Here is a 12803-nt window from a genome sequence, read left to right as displayed (position 1 = left end):
CAAGCTGGATAAATCATCAATTGCATGCTGATGAGCTGGTTTGCCTTCTTTTGCCAGATTAAATCAGGACAGCCTTCAGTTTGAAAAAGGAGAAGATATTCTGTGCGTTAACCTCACACCTTCCCTTCCTTTCCTTTGTCTGAGGGCTTTTCCGTTCCAAAACTCTCCTCTGCTGTGTCCCTAATTTAGGACATGTCCTTTTCTTCATCTTTTCTGCCAGGAACATAACTGTTTCATTGTTCTACCAACTTGTTTTCTTGATTGTTTTTACTGATCTTATTTTGTACAAAACTTTATGAAAAGTGAAGTAGAAAGTCTACTCATTCACATTCTGAGACAAAAACTCATGTTTACAAATTCAATTTTTATGTAAGATGGTAATAACAGGCAGAGAAAAGATCTATAAACTAGCATTCCCAAAGTTGTTTTGAGAAACACATTCCAGAACCTTTAATATGCTAATGTACATTGTAAATCTCCATGAAAAGGATATTGTATCCTGCATTTCCCAAATTTTAGATGATCAATCCTTGTTTCCAAAGGATTTTCAATACAGTAGTGTTTCCAGGCACAATACTCCACTAGAAATATCATATTCCACTTTCCTACAACTTATGTTATCATTTTATATGTAATTTGGTAATTAGTCATTATTTTAAGGAACCCCAGACCTCACATCTTTTTTTTTTTTTTTTTTTTTTTTTTTTTTTGAGATGGACTCTTGCTCTGTCGCCCAGGCTGGAGTACAGTGGCACGATCTCGGCTCACTGCAAGCTCCACCTCCCAGGTTCACGCCATTCTCCTGCCTCAGCCTCCAAGTAGCTGGGACTACAGGTGCGCACCACCATGCCCGGCTAATTTTTTTGTATTTTTAGTAGAGACGGGGTTTCACCGTGTTAGCCAGGATGGTCTCGATCTCCTGACCTCATGATCCGCCCGCCTCGGCCTCCCAAAGTGTTGGGATTACAGGCGTGAGCCACTGCGCCCGGCACATCTTTTTAATAGTGTTCTTTGTGGGGGAAGTTGGCCTGAGAGTTCATGAGGATTCATTGCAATTTGAACACATTAAAAAAATTTAACCTCCTAGAAACCTGTAAATATCTATTTAGATAGGACAACTTGCTTCCACTTTTATACTCATTTCTACCTTAAAAAGTTTAGAGAGAGGTATGGATAGACTTCAATATTTTTTCTATTCTTATTTATTTAATATTTTATGTACAATGGAAAGAAGGAGGCCATAGATATAAATGCTGAATTTTACCTGCCAATATGAGTCTTGTGATTTGTCAATATTTCAGAACACTGCTCTTGGGGCTGAACATGTCACGTTAGTATACAATGAAGCTTCCTTTCTCTCCCAAAATACGTTCTGTATCATGACTACATCCCAGTCAAGGCCTCAGTCATCAACTTTAAACCTACAAGGTCACCTGGTCATCTTGTGATTACAACAGCAGCTTTACTGCTTGTAATTGTCTTACAGCTGTGGCAGGTCAATGGAAAAATGTTCTTTAAACACCATAAGCATCTGATTGTGCAATACCTAAATGAGTGTCATTGATTATTCACACTGCTGGCTGGTCAAAGCTGGGGAAGTAATTAGGGCTTTCTGTGTGGATTATCCACTGAGAAAAGGTCAAATAACTACAAACAGCGCCAACAGAGAGGAGCCACCAAGGACTGCAGCATCCATGATCAGTTAAGAAATGCTAAAGCAAGGCTTAATAATGATGTGCTTATGCCAGGTTCTACAGAATGTGATCATTCTGTCATAGAAATCCAATGAACCATGAGTGATGGCTACTTTTTCCCTGGAAGCACTGCTTCAGGTCCCTGATGCCTATCAAACAGGTTTGTCAGAGAAACCAGACTGAGAAGAATTTAAAAAGTATGGCTTTCCCTCTTGTCTTTTTTATTTAAGTCAAGAATAAAGGACTTTTGGCTAACAACCATTCTTCTTATCTCCCCTTTAAAAGCATCACAGTAATATTGTTTTCGATATTTTTTGATAAAATATCCCATCAAATGGCTCATGTTGTGGGAACCTGAAACCATTCCTTTGCTGATTTAAATTAGGAGCTTGGAAAAAACCCTCTTTGAACTATAGTTCTATTTATAGTAGTAGAATGCTGAAAACATGTTTCAGTTTGCTGAAGGGGCTTTCATATTTTCCAAGTTTAAGATATTTCTGCTAAATCCACTTAGTCATACTTTGAACTAACCTCCATTCTTCATAGTGTTTGAAATTCTCAAGTTAAATCTTCATTGTTTTAGTTTAAATTTTGGTTTTTATCAAAATGAAGATATTCTGGGAAAGCCAACCATTTAGCCATTTTTCATCCAAGCATAAATAAAACAATTTGAAAGTCAGTTTTGAGAAGGCATCAGGGAAATGATATTTGGGAAGTAAAATAAGTGGTTGGAGGGACCCAAAACAAACATTTTTGGGTTACTTCTTAACAATGCATGAATTATACTAGTATAGTGGGGGGAAAATGCTGAGAAGTAATTGAGAACACTAACTTTGTGAGGGTTCAAATCTTGGTTCTATCACTTACTCTGTGATATTGGGCAAATCAATTACTCAAACTTTCTCAGCCTTAGCAGTGGGTAGACAGAATTTTTTAAAAAACTATCTTTTATCAGAAGCCAGTGAAATAGTAGGTAGGAGATGAACAAACCAAGAAAACAGGCACTCTGAAAACAACTCTGTCCTTGTAGAATCACATCTGTCAGGGCCGTCTAAGAAATAAGAGTTGTGACCAATGATCCTTATATGGGGACAGCTCCTTGGGCCAAACTGCTGAGTTAGGCTTTGGGTTCTCTGGTCTCCATTGCCTATCCTTACTACACTTGCTTTAAATCTGAGCTTCCAGAATCTATGAGACTTCAGTCCTGTTTGATTATAGCTTAAGCTAGAGAGAAAAATCTTCAAACCTAGGGGTGGGATTTAATGGTGGGATTTCAGGTAAAATAACAAAAGAGATATTTTGAAGCAGGTACCCCAACTCAATTTCCCAGTTAACTACCACCCTTTTTTCTCTTGTCTCAAACTGGAAGACTCCTGGGTTGACAGAAAGAATTGTAATGAGAATAAAATGAGATAACATATGTGAAGTACCAGCACAGTGCCTGGTATGTAGTAAGGCTCAAGAATGGAGAAGCTAGAAGCCTAGGAGAGACAGAAAAATTTGCTGTTAAAATATTGATATATTTGTGTTTCTGAAGTATTATTTTTAAAATTTTGTAAGTTCTGAATGATAGAGTTCTGAGAGTTGTCTGCTATTCTGTATGAATTCCCTCCACTGATCATTTAAATGAGGGATTATCTTGTTTTCCCCTTTTAGACTGAGGATTAATTGTTGAAAGCAAAGATGGAATATATAGTGGTTCTGGAAGTTAGACTATCCAAGGTACATATTTTTCTATATTTTGTAACAAAGAAATTTTCATTGCTCAGCAATAAGAGGAAAAGAAAATAGAAACAATGTGGTTTAAATGGTGAGTAAGTAAAAAATTTATAATTCAGGTTTCTATTATCTTTAAGAATATATTAAAGATCAAATAAAAATGTTTTAAATATTTTGTTTTAGTTCACAAATAAGATGAAAAAATTTATATTTTATATTTGCATTATTGTAATTTGTGAGAAGAATACTGTCCTAGACAAAGGCATTTTTTTACCTTTGGACAGCCAGGGCAGTTTCTCCCTGGCTTTAATGGGCTGCAGTAATGGGAGCATGGTAAAGTGATTTTCTGTTGCCTCTATACCTGTTACTGTTTCTGGGGGCTGATGGAGCAGGTGAGTGCCTCAGGACAACAGTGATAGAGTGATTGGGAGGAGCAGTGGGAAGGAAGAAAGAAAAGAAGAGGGAAGAAGCAGAAGACCCAGTTTTCATCTCAGCCTCGTCTCATATTAGTCTTCTAGCCCCAAAAACATTGTAAAAGGAGGAGGTTTGGTGTTGTTGTTTTGTAACAGCTTTGTTGAGATATAATTCACATACTATAAAATTAATCTTTTAAAAATGTACAATTGGCCGGGTGCGGTGGCTCATGCCTGTAATCCCAGCACTTTGGGAGGCTGAGGCAGGCGGATCACGAGGTCAGGAGATCGAGACCATCCTGGCTAACACAGTGAAACCCCGTCTCTACTAAAAAAATACAAAAAATTAGCCAGGTGTGGTGGTGGGTACCTGTAGTCCCAGCTACTCGGGAGGCTGAGGCAGGAGAATGGCATGAACCTGGAAGGCAGAGCTTGCAGTGAGCCGAGATTGTGCCACTGCACTCCAGCCTGGGCAACAGAGCAAGACTCCGTCTCAAAAAAAAAAAAAAATACAATTGGTGGTTTTTATTATATTCATAAAGTTGTACAAATGTTACTCTTTTCTGGTTTTAGAACATTTTTGTCACCCCAAAAAGAAATCTTGTACTTACTAGCACTCATTCCTCATTTTTCTTCCCCTCAGCCCCTGACACCCATTAATTTACTCCCTGTTTCTATGGATTTGCCTATTCTGGACATTTCATGTGAATGGACTCATATAAGCTGTGGTCTTTTGTGTCTGGCTTTTTTTGCTTGGCATACTGTTTCCAAGGTTCATCCATGTTGTGTTATTTGTAACAGTACTTTATTCCTTTTTATTGCACAATATCATTTTATCTACAGATACATCACATTTTGTTTCTCTACTTATCAGTGAATGGTCATTTACTTTTTTTTTCACTTTTTGGTCATAATGAATAATGCTGCTGTGTGCATTTGCAGACAAATTTTGCATGGACATATGTTTTCATTTCTCTTTTTTTTTTTTTTTTGAGATGGAGTCTCACTCTGTTGCCCAGGCTGGAGTGCAGTGGCGCAATCTCAGCTCACTGCAACCTCCACCTTCCAGGTTCAAGTGATTCTCGGCCTCAGCCTCCCAAGTTGCTGGGATTACAGGCACCCGCCACCATGCCCAGCTAATTTTTTTGGTATTTTTAGTAGAGACAGGGTTTCACCATCTTGGCCAGTCTTGTCTTGAACTCCTGACCTTGTGATCCACCCGCCTCAGCCTCCCAAAGTGCTGGGATTATAGGCATGAGCCACCGTGCCTGGCCTCATTTCTGTTGAGTAAATACCTAGGAGTGGATTTGCTGGGTCATGTGGTAACTCTATGTTTAACATGTTGAGGAACTGCCAAGCCATTTTCTAAAGTGGCTTCACTATTTTACATTCCCTCTAACAATGTATGAGGGTTTCAATATGTTTACTTCCTCATCAACACTTGTTATTGGTCTTTTTAGATTATAGCCATCCTAGAGGGTGTAAAGTGGTGTCTCCTTTGGTCTTGATTTGCATTTCCCTGATAGTTAATATATAATAGTTGATTGTCTTTTCATCTACGTATTGGCCATCTGGAGAAATAAAAGAGACAAGGTTTATTTTCAGTGTTCTTCAACTTTTAGGGACTACCCCGTAAAGGTATTATAATCCCTCTAAAGTCTTGTTTTATCAAGGTGTATTTTAGGCAGGTCCAGCTGAGAGCTTTGCATCCTGAGGCCTCACCTGCATGGGTCAGTAGGAAAAAGGAAAGAAGGTGGAAACAGGAGGCCTGAAGTGAAGAGGTGCCTAACAGCTCACATTTGTCATTTGAAGAGGTAAGGCGCCTATGAATGGGCTTAGGTTAATGTCAGTATCCAAGGGGTTTAATCTGATGTTTAGGACACAGTAGCAGAAACCTCTAGTGAGGAACGGTTATCCTCAGGGCATCAGCCTGATACGGTAGCAGGAGACACAGAAGGAGAAGAGACCATGAACATACAATAAGCTCATCCCTCTTCTGCTCAAGGAACCCAAGTAATTACAAAACTTCAGCATATGTTTTGCATTACACATGTGGCTCTGTCAAAAATGATGGAGTGGTATCACTTTATGTCTCTTTGAACTAAATGAGAGAGAGAGATGAGAAGTAAGTAGGGGAGAGACCGTATTTGATTTTATCTTTCTGCTTAACTTGTGTTTTCAATTTATAAACCAATTGGATACAAAATACTTATTACAGAACATGATTGTTTCCTTTTATATTAGAGGAGTTGATCAACAGAGTGGTTTCTTGTGGTTGTTAGAATCTTTGTTCAAATAAAGCCAAGTAAGAAAAATGGGTTGGGCCTCATCTGTCAGAGGGCAGAGGTAAGAAATAAGTAGACAAAGCACAGTATCAGAATGCATTTGACTGCAAGAAATAGAAAAGTCATCTGTACAGGCCTAAACAAACGAGCTTCATATTTCTTACATAATAAGAAGTCTGGAGGTAGGCAGTTGCCTGAGTCAGTTCAGTAATCTAATGATTTCAGGGCCAGCTTCTTTGTCATTTTCCTGGCCAGAATATAGCTACTGTGGCTCCAGTCACCATGTCTGTGTTCAGAACAAGAAGGAAGACAGGTGGAGACATTCTACTTGTGGAGTCTTATCTTTTTATTAGGAAGAGAGCCTTCCCTAGTGGACTTTCCCTTTGTCTCCTTGGCCAGGATTCAGTCATGTGCCCACTCATTGGCGAATCCCTCAGGAAAGAAAAGGAAATTACTATGACTGATTTATACCAATTTCAGCTCATTCCTTGTTGTTGAGGTAGGGGTCTACCCTTCCTGAAATCAAGGGATCTCTGCCAAAAACCTGAATACAAATTGGAGTTTTATTACCAGGGAAGAAGAGAGAAACATTCCTGTTTAGACTAGGCACAGTGTGGCTTATGTGCCAATGGATCAAAAAGTGGCTGCACACCCAGATTCAGGGTGGGGAGACTCCTGAAAACTTAGCACAAGAAGATTCACAGAACTCTACACATTAAACTAGAAGGTTGTGCCTGGCTAATCTTGCACTCCAGTGTCTCCATTGCAGAGTCTTATGTGGTTCTTTCTCACTGCAAACTAAAGATGAAGGATTCTTTTGGGAGGCTGAGGTGGGCAGATCACTTGAGGCCAGGAGTTCGAGAGCAGCCTGGCCAACATGGTGAAACTCCGTCACTACTAAAAATACAAAAATTAGCAGGGCATGGTGGCAGGTGCCTGTAATCCCAGCTGAGGCAGAAGAATCGTTCTAATCCCGTAGTCCTAGCTGAGGCAGAAGAATCACTTGAACCCGGGAGGTAGAGGTTGCAGTGAGCTGAGATCATGCCACTGCACTCCAGCCTGGGTGACAGAGGCAAGACTCCATCTCAAAAAACAAAATAATAAAAAAAAAAGGATTATTCAGCCAGTGCATAGCCCACTGCCGTGGGTGGTCTCCTATGCTTTTTCTTTTTCTTAAAATTTGTATTATTTTAATTATTTTTATGTACAGAAAACTCAACAGCATGCATTTAACCCAGTTTGGTGCAAGTTCTTTAGCCTTTGCCTTTTCAAGCTTGGCAATGTGAGCCACAGATTTGGGACCCAGGACATTGCCTCCCCAGTGATGGCAGATCTCATCGTATCTGTTGTTGTAATTGGTCCTGATAGCTTCCACCAGCTTAGCCAAAGCTCCTTTGTCTTCCGAGTTCACCTGTGTGAAGGCCACAGTGGTCCAGGTCTTCCTGTGGACTATATGTCCCAGTCTTGCCTGCCTCTTGATAATGCAGGGGAAGAGACCCCCATTTTATGACACCAGGGAGGCAAGAAGACAACCAGCTTGATGGGATCCACATCATGTGAAGTCACCTCCAGTTGAGCCTTCTTGTTCTCCACCAAGGTGGCGACGGTGTTAACTCCTGCTTGAAGGACAAGTGGTCTCCTAGTGGGGATGTCTTCTTTGCTGGAAGCTTTCTTCTCAGCCCGGACCAACAGCCTCTGCTTCTTCACTTGCTTTGTCTTTCTCTTTTATGGTCTGTAGTTGTGGGCCAGCTTAAGCGACTGAGTAGCTGTTTGGCGGTGCAGGGCCTGGGTGAACTGGTTAATTGCAGGAGGCACTTTCAGCCGCTTATAGAGGATGACTGCTGCTGCAACCTGATATAGTGGGACCATTTCATGAAGCAAGTGAGGTCTCTTTTGGGCTGGATGTCCTGTCCAATGCCAAAATTCTTAGGCCTTTTCTCAAACAGAGGATTCACCACTTTCTTAACCTCCTGCTGCTTCACGACAGCAGGGGCCAGAGCCACCTTCTTCCCCTTAGCCTTCTTTCTTTTCGATATTTTGGGCACTCCTGCCCTTTTTCATTTTCTCTCAGCTGGCAGAACCTCTTAAGGACCTAAGAAAAAAATAGGTAACATCTTTTGGGCTCTTACTGTGTACTGGGCACTGTGCTGAGCACTTGGATACTATTAGTTTTATCCTTATTTTATACTGGAGAAACTGTAAGTTAACTTTCTTAGCCTGGGGCCACAATCACTCAGGAACTGTGGACTTCTCTGTTTCCCTGGTTAGGAGCTACCAGTCTACTATTTGGTTCTTCCATTTCCAGTAAGCTCAGTTTCTGCATCCCTATCACTTTATAGTGTTTCTCAGAGTATTCTGGAAAGGCTACCATGTAAGCATAAGCTGACTAGTCATACTATTAAGTGGCAAGGCCAATTCTTGACTTTCAGAGTTTGTGCTCTGAAAAACTGTGTTTAGCTATCTAATGTCTCCAAAGAGAAGGCTAATAAAATGGAGATTGAGAGGGCTAATCTAAATATCCAGCACATGGTGTTAAACCTTACAGACTGCAATAGACAGCAAATGTAGATTTAACAAGGGCTTTCTGAAGATATAATACCTGAAATTTAATGCTAATAGGAGAGTTTTCATATTTTGAGGAATTTTTGTGGGGCAGCTCTCTGGAGGACAAGCACACAGCTTGTCCAATAAAAGCCTTTCTGGCGACTTCCTTCAATATAAGCCACATTAGCTCTCAAAGAAATGATAATATAGGTGATTATTCATTTTTCAAACATCTCCTTGAACTTATCAGAACTGTGCCTTTACAGAGCAATAGGAATGGGAATCTCATGTTAGATGGAAACCCTGTTTCTTACAGGTGATGTAAAATGAAACACACCTATTTGAGCATTATTTTTTTAAAAACCTTATTTTGTTTCTTGGATGTTTCTGTTGAAGCTGAAAAGCATTTTCTGAGCAGTAAGTGACCTTGACAAAAACTGGCTTTGTTCTGCAGATATTTTAAAGTTATAATGGTCAGATGGACACACCTGGTTAATACTGTTTTCATACCCAATTCTCTGCTGTTTATTTTAACATGCGTAACTTGCTTGCATTAACTTGTGCTGACTCTGACAGTGGAGCATTCTGCAGTGATTTTTTTATGGCAGCCTTCATACAAAAGTACTTTATGGTATGGTTTGAGCCAAGTTAGTATACTAAAAACTAAAAGGACTGTTATTTTTTCAAGATTGAACTGGAAGAAGACTCCAGGGCACTGCCCTTCCAATGCCAAGCAGTAAACCCATCTACACTCTGTCATCATTATATGTAAACATCATTTAATGAGTGCTTTCATGGAAAATCATGTAAAGAATATGGAAGAATTCTTTTTTCCTCTTATGTTTTCACAGAATGTAAGTGCATAGGAGGTTTTGCCAGCTCAAATATTGTCTTGTTTTTGCCAGTTTATTGATTTAGGAATGAAAGAATAACCTGGTTTGAGGTGTGGATTTCTAAGCATTTGATCTTTTATTGAAATACCATTCTTATTTCATGATGTTCAAGTACTTTGACAGCTTCTTGTTAATGAGGGTACTGGAATGAGGTGGGGTGGGGATCAGGACTAAGCAGCATATCAGAGCGTATATTTGCCCTTTCTATGCAATCTCAAAGTAGACCCTTGTTCTCAGATTAATTTTCTTTATAGAGGGGGAAGTACATTTTAATTTCCCACAATATAGTTAAAGAACTTCTGTTTCATATGCAAAGTATAGCATAGAACTTAAAATAAAAATTTCCATTTGTATGCTTATGCATCGAAGTATGCAAAGACTGCTTCAATAGCTAACAGAACTAACAATAAATGCCTTTTTCAAAGGGTTACCCATTGGAGCTAGGCTATTAAAAGAATTGTGTTTTACTGCCAAGTATCTGAGCTTGCCTAAACATGCTACACTAGCTGTGAATAATTTTAGTAATAATGATGTATAGCAGAAAATCGTAATATATATAAGGAGCTTTAAGAAACCTTTTCCTCGAAATGCTCTCTAATGTAATACATTGGCCTACAGCATAGCCAATGTTATCAGAAAGGTAACAAAAGAAGAGAGGCAATGTATATTCTTTCACAGGAAGCTAGCCACTCAAAGAGTAAAATAGGCTCATGTTTTAATGTTGATGATTGCTGTTTAGGATGTTTACTTCTGGAGAGAATCTTCAGATTGTCTCTGGTACAAGAACAGAGATCCATAAACTGGTAGCATTTAAATCACAGGTTAAAACGCCTTCATTCTCTGAAAATGTTCTAAAATTGGATTGCAGTAATAGTTGTACAATTCCTGTCCCACTATGTACAGAAAGAACATTTAAATCAGCCATTCAAAAAAAAAAATGAAATGAAAAATTGCAATCTTGAAAATTCTCTCAGTATCATGAGACATACTATGAACCAATATCTGCCTCTTTTTCATGTCCAACAATTTCTTTGTGGGAATCTAAATGAGAGAAAAGAGCATGTTGGTACCAGACACCATGAAAGATAATTATTGGGCTATTTTGAATACTCTTACTTAGCTCTGTTTATAACATTTGAGGCATTATCCAATAAAAATAAATACCCCACACTTAGCAAAATACAGATTGGATATATTGGAAAGATTATCCCTTATTTAGTGCTAGGAGATGTGTGGATGGTATATTCCTCCTCTCTTCTTAAAGTCATTTCCCTCTGCTTTGTTCAGTCCAACCTCTGCCCAAGTCCCATTCCCCTAACCCCTGCTGGTGTCCATGCTTTCCCTCTCTTTTTGGCCCTCTCTCTTCAGGCCAGTTTTCTCTCTAACCCTCAAGATGCCAAATATTCTTTGCTGCCTTCTCCTAGCTTGAACTCGTTGCTGGGGAGTTCTCCCCATGGTAAAAATAAGGACATTTCACTCTTCAGGGCCACAATATTTCTATTTTATGAGAGGCTAACTATAAGTTTGGTGTGATATAGTTTTTGAACCTGCTCTCAACGTTGATCTTTACCATGAATAACTTCTTTTGAACATGTGTGACAACTTGATTCTCAAAACAACAACCCTGAGAAGTGGTTGTGATTGTTATTCTCATCTTAGCCCTGGGGAAACTGAGATCTAGATATATCATATAACTTTCCCAAGGCCACACAAACTAAGACATAACCAAGATCCAAGCCAAAAGGTTTGATACAGAACCCATTCTCCAAACTATTACTCTATGCTACCTCTTTATAATAACATTTGTGGACTCCCTACTATGGGCTGTCATTGTACTAAGTAACTTAATACGATCTCTCATTTAGTTGTTAAAACTGCCCTATAATATTGTCAATATTTTTGGTCAGTTTTTTTTTTCCTGTAAAATGAGGCTAAAATACTAGTAACCCCATGTAGCCTCAGGACTTCATCATGTCTGTATTATAACACGTTATATTTAATAACATTGTATTCCTCAACTAGAAAGTAAGCTCACTGAGAATCTGTCTTACTCACCTTTGCATTCCAAGTACAAAGTATGCTGTCTGGCACCTAGTAGGCATTCATAAAATATTTGAGGAACGAATACATGCTTCCTTCGTATGGTAAATGAGACAGTGTATGATAGTGCCATCCAAATTTCATTGTTATGTAAATGTGATATATGATTAATAATAATCACCCATCTAACTATGCTTAATAGGAAGTAAGATCTCTCCTTTACTGGGTGAGATGTGCATTTTTACAGTGGTTTCTTGAATTGCTGCCCTTGCCTGTGCTTCCCAACCAAAGGTAGACTGTTTTCTGAATATTTCCAGAGAAAGAGAAAACCACCATCTTTTGAAGTTCTATACCCTATTTAAAAAAATCTAACCCTAATCTAAAAATTAGATTATCTCTAATTTTATTTTTAAAAATTTTAAGCCTCCCAATTACAAATGCCAGTAATGTGTTGTCTTTATCTACAGAATAAGCATGATGAATAAGGCGCAAATGTATTGTAGAGAGCTGGAAGAGCCTCAGACACCAGGCAAGTAAATCAAAACAAAGTATTGTTAATGATTACCCTGGATACTTTAAGAAGAATGTAGAAGATCAATAGATCTACAGAACATTAATCCTTCTAGAAAATGTGATCATCCTAGATTTTATTTGTTTAAGATTGATACAATTGAGTTATATTTTTGTGAGTCTAATGGAGGAGAATCACGTCATATCTCAGGAAAGCAATCCTCTCAGCTGTGCTGGCCAAGTTTCCTCTAATTCTTTCAACCAATGAAGTAGTTGATATATTCTTGTAAACTTTCTGGGGGCAGTTTGTCCATTATTGGACCTGAACTTGAACAGTTGGAGAAAGAAAGAAAAAATAAACAACTCCTCTTATATCAAAATAATATAACTGAGTCTTATTTTAATAAAATCCTAGAGCACATCCTAGAGTCACCTAGCCAGTAACAGGTACTCAATAAATGCTCTTCTGGTAAATTGATGAAAATCTAAATATGTGAAAAAGATCAATAAAAATGTGATCATTTACACTCCCAAAAGACTTATCTGCTCATTTGGCTTAGAATGCTGACTTTAAATGTGGATCTTTTCACTAGTACTAAGGAATAAGAATGTGAGCTTTTTCTTTTGAAGTTACTTAGTCCTTTTCCCCATCTACAAGGTTATACCTATCACCTCAGCAGCTTATGACTTTACCTATCGTGTACA

The 12803-nt window shown here is 38.7% G+C and overlaps 1 long non-coding RNA gene across 1 annotated transcript; it reads left to right on the top strand.

Moving 5' to 3' along the window:
- Window positions 1-5019: 5019 nt before the first annotated feature.
- LOC105475740 (uncharacterized) lies at window positions 5020-12582 on the top strand. Its single transcript, XR_011621673.1, has 3 exons — window positions 5020-5640; window positions 9344-9509; window positions 12056-12582. It is a non-coding gene; the product is annotated as an uncharacterized lncRNA (long non-coding RNA).
- Window positions 12583-12803: the final 221 nt, after the last annotated feature.

Source organism: Macaca nemestrina, chromosome 4, assembly GCF_043159975.1.
Source record: "Macaca nemestrina isolate mMacNem1 chromosome 4, mMacNem.hap1, whole genome shotgun sequence".
Lineage (NCBI taxonomy): Eukaryota > Metazoa > Chordata > Mammalia > Primates > Cercopithecidae > Macaca > Macaca nemestrina.
This window is presented reverse-complemented; position numbering and strand designations above follow the sequence as displayed.